Below are 9,749 nucleotides of genomic sequence, written 5' to 3'. Positions count from 1 at the left end.
GTTTTACTGTTTCTTCACTCTCTGCTCTTTTTCTCTGCAAACTTCACCACTTTCCGCTTCAGCTCAGGTTCTAAATGGAGAATCCTGTTTTTACTGTGTTACCGTGCGTCTGTGTTTACGTTCCCACTCTGTGTGACTGTGTGTCTGTGTTTACGTTCCCCCCTCTGTGTTACTGTGTGTCTGTGTTTACGTTCCCCCTGTGTTACTGTGTGTCTGTGTTTACGTTCCCCCTTCTGTGTGACTGTGTGTCTGTGTTTACGTTCCCCCCTCTGTGTTACTGTGTGTCTGTGTTTACGTTCCCCCCTCTGTGTTACTGTGTGTCTGTGTTTACATTCCCCCTGTGTTACTGTGCGTCTGTGTTTACGTTCCCCCCTCTGTGTTACTGTGTGTCTGTGTTTACGTTCCCCCCTCTGTGTTACTGTGCGTCTGTGTTTACGTTCCCCCCTCTGTGTTACTGTGCGTCTGTGTTTACGTTCCCCCCTCTGTGTTACTGTGTGTCTGTGTTTACGTTCCCCCTGTGTTACTGTGCGTCTGTGTTTACGTTCCCCCCTCTGTGTTACTGTGTGTCTGTGTTTACGTTCCCCCCTCTGTGTTACTGTGCATCTGTGTTTACGTTCCCCCCTCTGTGTTACTGTGCATCTGTGTTTACGTTCCCCCTGTGTTACTGTGCGTCTGTGTTTACGTTCCCCCCTCTGTGTTACTGTGCATCTGTGTTTACGTTCCCCCTGTGTTACTGTGTGTCTGTGTTTACGTTCCCCCCTCTGTGTTACTGTGTGTCTGTGTTTACGTGCCCCCTGTGTTACTGTGTGTCTGTGTTTACGTTCCCCCTTCTGTGTGACTGTGTGTCTGTGTTTACGTTCCCCCCTCTGTGTTACTGTGTGTCTGTGTTTACATTCCCCCTATGTTACTGTGCGTCTGTGTTTACGTTCCCCCCTCTGTGTTACTGTGTGTCTGTGTTTACATTCTCCCTGTGTTACTGTGCGTCTGTGTTTACATTCCCCCTGTGTTACTGTGCGTCTGTGTTTACGTTCTCCCTGTGTTACTGTGCGTCTGTGTTTACGTTCCCCCTGTGTTACTGTGCGTCTGTGTTTACGTTCCCCCTGTGTTACTGTGCTTCTGTGTTTACGTTCCCCCCTCTGTGTGACTGTGTGTCTGTGTTTATGTTCCCCCCTCTGTGTGACTGTGTGTCTGTGTTTACGTTCCCCCCTCTGTGTTACTGTGCGTCTGTGTTTACGTTCCCCCTGTGTTACTGTGTGTCTGTGTTTACGTTCCCCCCTCTGTGTTACTGTGCTTCTGTGTTTACGTTCCCCCTCAGCTCTCCCGGTTGGGAACAGGCTGGCTCGAGTAGCCGGGGCTGGATTAAGGATCTGCGGCCGCACCGTCTCTCCGCACCGCTTGGTAAGTCAATTAATTACCTGGAGAGGGAATCTGCCCTCTAACGAGATGAGAAACTGCTTGGGATGCTTCTCCAGAGGAGAGGAGGAGGGGAGGAGGGGGAGGGCCTCTGAAGGCACCTGTCTGGCATGGAGCCCCCAACACATGGCGGGGGAGGGGGGGTACCAACGGGAGCAGAGACCTGTAACCCCTGCTCCACCACCACGAATACAAATGAGAAAACCTATGCACCCCACCAATTCAGCATATCCTCAATATCAGACAGCATTACATTATATTACATGACAATACAATCATGCTGACGCTTTTCTCCAAAACAACTTACAGTTGATTTGATTAAAGCAAGGGCCAATCCCACCGGGTGCAATGTGGGCTGAGGGCCCAACAGCTGCACTGATCTTATTGTGACAATACTGGGGGGCTTGATTATGATTTATTAATATGAATGGTCTGGAGTCTGTTCTTCAGGAATGCTCTCGTAAATACGCCCTGTAGGCTGTTAGAAATGGGGGGTCTGGGGAGCGGTGCGGGGGTTTTGGGTTTAACACAATAAACAAAATGGCGGAACGTGCGGTTGTAAAACACACTTCTCTTCCACAGAGAAACAACACAGTTTACAGTGTGAAATCGATACCGGCACAGCTAATCTAATGTAAGTCGAGCAGGGTTCCTACAGTGCGGTGGGGATGAAGCGTACGTTGAGTTGATTTAACGTGGCACGTTTTTTTTCGGTGTGGCACGCGGGGCAAACGGCCGAGTCGCTGCCGCCGCCCGTCAATGAACAACGTGTCCGCGGCATCAGTGGCCCGCCCTGGCCGACGCAGGGTGAGGCGCAACATTGATTATTAATATTCGCAGGGCTGTAAATCGCGCGGCGCCGGGGCAGGGGCCGGCCTGCCCGTGTAATGAGCTCCAGCGATAAATAGCGACGGCTGTTTCCGCCGTTCCCTTTGTTCAGCCCGGGGGGGCGGCCTGAGGTTTGGGGCGGGGGGTGGATTTATGGATATGACGGGCCCTGCAGCTGTGGAGAAGGAGGGCGGGCACCACCGGTTCATATCAGGGCGGCCGGGAGTCTCGTGGCAAAGGCACATGACTGTAGCCCAGTGGCTGATGTACATTGCTGGGACCCAGAAGGTCGGTGGTTCAACCAGCGTGTAGCCATGATAAAATCCGCACAGCTGTTGGGCCCTTGAGCAAGGCCCTTAACCACATACTGCTCCAGGGGGGATTATTCCCTGCTTATTATTATTATTAGTACTATTATTATAGGTCCACTACATTTGCACTTTCTGAATATTATCTACTTTTTCTGATTGAAAACAGGCTTTGCTTCATTTTTTTATGACCTGCTAACAAGCTTAATTTGCTCTAGCTTTTCGTAATGTAGACAAAACCAGCACTTGAGCAAAACTACAGCAATATAGGCCACTGCATTCTGCTAACAGCAGCAATAAAAGCAAAGAATAAAGAATCAGAATGAAGGAATTTTAAAAGATATACAATTTTTATCAAAATCAATACTATTCAGGAGAAGCCGGTTTTGTATTTTGTCAGCATTAATATTTTCTCAATTTTCCACAATAAAGTAATGATTGGAGTGGCATTGAGGCTCGATTTCAAGGCAAGGTACTCGGGTCATCGAATCAATCACGCGGGCTCTGCAGGACTGCGCGGTGCTGAGTACGACAGCCGGTTTGAGTGGCAGTGTGGTAATGTTGTTCACTGTGTGATCATGTTTACGGGCCACCGTGACTCTGCAGTTGTAACGCAGAGTCTGCAGTTGTAGCGCAGACCTCGACGGTGGTTTTCGGCTCTGTGCTGAGGATTCGCCGGGGCGCGTGCGTTCAGGCGCTCAGCTTGCGCTCGCTTTCCCGCCGGCGTGCGATCGATGTGGCAGTCCTCCTCTGGAGATCGAATCAATCGGCCTGCCGTGATCCAACATGGCCGCCGTGAGCCAACATGGCCGCCGTGAGCCAACATGGCCGCCGTGATCCAACATGGCCGCCGTGAGCCAACATGGCCGCCGTGAGCCAACATGGCCGCCATGATTTATGGAGCCCTGTGGCAGGCCAAGAGATAATGCTCTTATCGGGACTCGGCACTGAGGGAAAGTTTTGCACCGCCGTGGAGAAGCAGGACTCCCGGGCCCCGCGGGGAGGGAACGCTGAGCTGTCAGATCCCGGGATTCCTTCTGCCAGCTGCCGCTTTTCCGGGAGAACATTCCACAGCTGTTACACGCCACCTTCAGCTTTCAGGTACCGCGTTAATTACACTGTACCAGGGGGAAGAGAGAGATGAGGAGAGCGGAAGAGGGAGAGAGAGAAAGACAGAGGGAGGGGGAGAGAGAGAGGGAGAGAGAGGGAGAGAGAGAAGGAGGGAGGGGGAGAGAGAGGGAGGGTGAGAGAGAGGAAGAGAGAGCAATGGAGAGAGATGGTAAGAGTGAGAGATTCAGAGAGGGGGCGGATGGGAAGAGAGAAGTTTTAACAATTCATGAACACTTCTCCCTCCATGCTCTCTCATTCTGCATTAATGTGGGTTCCTCAGCCCTCTGGTTTTAATGTCGCCCAAAGACACATCCTGTGTTTTTCTTTCTTTCAAATTTTTAAAGACCTTTTGCTCAAGACTGCCTATCTTCAGTCATCCGTTGAAACGATGTTTGTGTTTCCTTGCCAGTAATGAGTGTGACCCTGTTCTGCTGTTTCTGTAGTCTCACTAGAACCAGTTTTTTTTTTTTTTTGCCTCCAATCTTGAATCTATGGTTGTTTACGCCAAATGATTGGAGTGGAAAGGGCTGTGTGTCTCTCTAAAGGAGAGATGTCACAACGTCTGGTAAACGCCACACCTGCATCAGGACATGCACTCTCCCGGATACCCAGACAGCGAAACGATTCCCAGTGAAGCTGAATGTGTCTGCAGAGCTGCAGCTCTTGTCTGGAGAGAGAGGAGAGCCTCTGTAGAGGGGACTGGTGAAGGTTTCACCCAGCCTGCAGAGCTGTACAGTGTATCATAATCATCATCATAAGAGTGTATGAATATTATACCCAGCTTATAGCTGCAGGCTTTCATTGGACGGGGTGCAATGCGATGTCACTAGTCCTGTGCAATATCTGTCATTGCCAGCTTCACAACCTTATGACAAGCTTCATAACCTTATGACAAGCTTCACAACCCTGTGAAAATCTTCACAACCTTATGATAAGCTTCATGACCTTATGACAAGCTTCACAACCCTGTGACAATCTTCACAACCTTATGACAAGCTTCACAACCTTATGACAAGCTTCACAACCTTATGACAATCTTCACAACCTTATGACAAGCTTCACAACCTTATGAAAAGCTTCACAACTTTATGACAATCTTCTCAACCTTATGACAAGCTTCACAACCTTATGACAAGCTCCACAGTCTCATACCAAGCTTCACAACCTTATGAAAAGCTTCACAACCTTATGCCAATCTTCGCAACCTTATGACAAGCTTCACAACCTTATGCCAATCTTCACAACCTTATGACAAGCTTCAAAACCCTATGACAATCTTCACAACCTTATGACAAGCTTCACAATCTTATAAAAAGCTTTACAACCTTATGAAAAGCTTCACAACCTTATGACAATCTTCACAACCTTATGACAAGCTTCACAGTCTTATAACAAGCTTCACAACACTATGACAAGCTTCACAACCTTATGACAAGCTTCACAACGCTATGACAAGCTTCACAATCATTATTAATGCATGGTTACTGTATGGAAAGGGCTGCAGCTGTTATTTAAGACTGATAAAATAAGTGAAAATGCCCCATGATCATCATGGACTGACTTCAAGCCTGACTGAAAGTGTTATATTTTGCCAAATTTATTTGGACCACAGACAAGTTTTAATCCATTTTCACTCATGATTAAATTTCAATGGTTTCTTCACAAACATCATTCAATGAAGTGATTAAAAATAACCTGCAACTTGTGTTCGTATTGGGGAGAAAGAGTAAAAAAAATAATTTATCTTGGCCATCTTGTGTTCTCGGTAAATTGATTTTAGCAGAACAATGGAGGCTGGATCCTGGCCAATGCTTCCCGTAGCACGCAGATCAGACACAGGCATACGTGCACTATTCTCATAATATTAGCAATAACTTCAGACACAAGAACATATGAAACGAAGCACCTCATGTAATTAATGAATACAGTGTCTTTCGTAATCATTATCTCTAGCCCCAAATGCTTCACAGAACGCATAAAGGATGCACAGTAATTCAGCGAAAACACAAAAAACCTGGCGACATGAAACGGCCGAATCCTAGAATGCAGTAATTAAAAAGGATTAAAAGGATTAGAATGAAACAAAAGCGGGACCAAATTAATTAAAACACCGTATATGAAGATGTGAGGTCACTTCCTGACGCACCAATCACTCGCTCACTGATCCTAACCCCAGCCAATCAGCGCCCAGGCGGGCGGGGCGTGTTCACAGTCAGGAAGACCTCAAACTGAGAGAAGATTCAGAGATAATGTACTCTTCATAGACTGTTGTTGGCCTCTGGTGCAGGACTATGTGGTGTTGCACATTTTTAGCACTTATTCTAATGCCAGCATAAGGGACTGAGGTCATAAATAACACTGAATAATAATGATATGCTGCGTTATCATAACTGTGATGCACTACTATATACTAATGCGACTGTGTCGTGGTTATAAATAGTTAACAGCGTACCTGCAAAGAGCATTTTCAACCTGTCAAATAAAAACCTCCTCTTGATTCGTAAACTGTAAGTACTGCATATGTTGAAAAATACACATTGAATACTTAATGAAAATGCCCTTATGGTTTCCATGCTAACAGAACATTTGATCTTCCGAAAGATTATGTAATATTCATGTTGTTGAAATATGAATGATGCATATTAATTTTTTATATAGTTTCAGAGCACTCCACTCTTCGTATTCCTCCAGCATTTTTAACATTTATTTTTGTGTTTCCGTGTTATTAGGGGTGTCAAGGCACTTCATTTACATGCGTTTCCTGTTGGACTGGACCTGAAGCTGCTGTTATTCTGCGTTTCTGATGAGGGGATCCAGGCCCTGCTCTGTCTGCAGGTTGTGTAACCGTGTGGGCCGGGCGTTTCAGTAGCCCTGCCACGGACTGGCGACCCGTCCAGGGTGCATTCCTGCCTCTCACCCAGTGCATGCTGGGATAGGCTCCGGGACCCCCGCAACCCTGTGCAGGAAAAAGAGGGTTAGATAATGGATGGATGGATGGATGGATGGATGAAGGGAAGGATGGATGGATGGATGGATGGATGGATGGTGTTGAGGTGAGTAAGAACGAAAGCATCACCTGCATCTTAACTGTGAATGTCCAATGCAGAGGAAATATAACTTTTGTCCTTGGCCCACACCTCAAAATTCATAATCATAATGTGTTATTCAGCTGAGGCTCTTACTGCCTGAGCCATGTCGCCCCCCTACCTTAGCCACGAGGCTACAGGCTGCCCCAGTCATGTACCTTAGCCACGAGGCTACAGGCTGCCCCAGTCATGTACCTTAGCCACTAGGCTACAGGCTGCCCCAGTCATGCACCTTAGCCACTAGGCTACAGGCTGCCCCAGTCATGTACCTTAACCACTAGGCTACAGGCTACCCCAGTCATGTACCTTAGCCACGAGGCTACAGGCTGCCCCAGTCATGTACCTTAGCCACTAGGCTACAGGCTGCCCCAGTCATGCACCTTAGCCACTAGGCTACAGGCTGCCCCAGTCATGTACCTTAGCCACAAGGCTACAGGCTGCCCCAGTCATGTACCTTAGCCACAAGGCTACAGGCTGCCCCAGTCATGCACCTTAGCCACTAGGCTACAGGCTGCCCCAGTCATGTACCTTAGCCACGAGGCTACAGGCTTCCCCAGTCATGTACCTTAGCCACTGGGCTACAGGCTGCCCCAGTCATGTACCTTAGCCACAAGGCTACAGGCTGCCCCAGTCATGTACTTTAGCCACTAGGCTACAGGCTGTCCCAGTCATGTACCTTAGCCACTAGGCTACAGGCTGCCCCAGTCATGTACCTTAGCCACTAGGCTACAGGCTGCCCCAGTCATGTACCTTAGCCACTAGACTACAGGCTGCCTCAGTCATGTACCTTTGCCAGTAGGCGACAGGCTGCCCCAGTCATGTACCTTAGCCACTAGACTACAGGCTGCCCCAGTCATGTACCTTAGCCACTAGACTACAGGCTGCCCCAGTCATGTACCTTAGCCACTCGGCTACAGGCTGTCCCAGTCATGCACCTTAGCCACTAGGCTACAGGCTGCCCCAGTCATGTACCTTAGCCACAAGGCTACAGGCTGCCCCAGTCATGTACCTTAGCCACTAGACTACAGGCTGCCCCAGTCATGTACCTTAGCCACTGGGCTACAGGCTGCCCCAGTCATGTACCTTAGCCACTAGACTACAGGCTGCCCCAGTCATGTACCATAGCCTCTAGGCTACAGGCTGCCCCAGTCATGCACCTTAGCCACTAGGCTACAGGCTGCCCCAGTCATGTACCTTAGCCACTAGGCTACAGGCTGCCCCAGTCATGTACCTTAGCCACTGGGCGACAGGCTGCCCCAGTCATGTACCTTAGCCACTGGGCGACAGGCTGCCCCAGTCATGTACCTTAGCCACTGGGCGACAGGCTGCCCCAGTCATGTACCTTAGCCACTAGGCTACAGGCTGCCCCAGTCATGTACCTTAGCCACAAGGCTACAGGCTGCCCCAGTCATGTACCTTAGCCACTGGGCGACAGGCTGCCCCAGTCATGTACCTTAGCCCCTAGGCTACAGGCTGCCCCAGTCATGTACCTTAGCCACTGGGCGACAGGCTGCCCCTACACATCTTGCTGTGCACACATAATAACAGCCCTCAACCCACCAAGAAGTCCCTGGGCGCATTGACTGAACTGTTGGAGATTGTCTTTCTTAGATGTATTATTCTCTTCCATGCTTCTATTGTAAAATAGCCTCTGGCTCTTCTGTTTAAGCGCTTTTCTTTTCTTTTTGAGATGATGTTTTTTATTATTAAAAAAATATATGACAAACATGAGAAACTACTACTATGGATATATGAAACTCGAATATATATATGTATATATCTTTATAAACAAAAAAGTACATAATAAAGACAGGACAAATTAGAAAATATACAATAAAATAAATAAAAGCACTGGATATAAAAACAAAACACTATAAAAGAGTTGCACAAAGATGAACTCTATGTAATGATATCATCTTCAAATGTATGCTTCAATCGCTGAGCCAAGTGCCAACCAAGACTGAATAGAGACTGTTTAAACTGGTTTCTGTATCTCGAGAAAACTAATAATATCACCGTGCCATTGTGAACACTCCTTTAGCCCGATGCAAATATGAATCAAAACCCGAAAAGAAAGACTTTACTTTCTCCATACATTAAACGAGAATTTAGTTGTGCCGCCCTTGAGATCATATCGATTTTATTCCGCTTCGTCAATTTCAGAAGTCGCAATTTATAGGCGCGAACAAAGGAAGGAATGGCTTTGAAACTCGTTTAATGCCTAATATGAAACCTTCTTCTTGTCCCAGATGATTTATCACTCCTCCAAGACTGTGAGGAGCATCTGGTTTTACTGCAGTAGCCCAATCATGCAATCGTGATTACGGACCGTGTCGTGAAGGCTGTATTGCCGCTGAGCCTTTATCTCCATCGCACCCCGTACATTCGCTATTCGCCATAATTATTATTGGTGTTTCAGCGTCGGCTACAGGTGGCTTAAATAATGGAAGCCTTCATCCATAAATATCCATTGTGTGAAACGACAATGATAAATTCGCTCTCGAACAAAAAACAACGCCGCGGACTTCTGTGCTATGTGAATAAATTAATGACGGGCCTGTTTGCAGCCGTTCCGCATTGGCTGATTCATTACGCGGAGAAGCGGTTTTCCCCCCCTCCGCTCAGTCACTCAGTAAATCCACAAGCGGGGCAAAGTCCTCAAGCGAGATTTACAATTAAACAATCAAGACCCTGTCTCCTTTTATCCTGCCATGCAAGGTCCTTTATTTGCGCTGAGGAGCATCAAAGCCATCAATGAACGCCCTTCTATGGGAATTTAAACGGTTTTTTGTTTGTTTTTTACCCAGAGTTTTACTGGCCGGTCTGTCGCAGTTCCGGCTGCCAGGAGGGTTGAGTGAAAGAAGCAACTCTGCCGGGGGGCATTGTGGGAAGGAACATTCATTATGAGATGACGGCAGGCTTGTTTTTGTTATGACTGAAAGCCTGTGAGTTGTTTTGCGTTAGCGGGTGTGTCTGGCGAGGAACAAGCGCATTGTGCAGAAAC

This window comes from Conger conger, chromosome 16 (genome assembly GCF_963514075.1).
Source record: "Conger conger chromosome 16, fConCon1.1, whole genome shotgun sequence".
In the NCBI taxonomy this organism is placed as follows: Eukaryota; Metazoa; Chordata; class Actinopteri; order Anguilliformes; family Congridae; genus Conger; species Conger conger.
The sequence above is the reverse complement of the archived record's forward strand: the minus strand, read 5'-3'. Positions refer to the sequence as shown.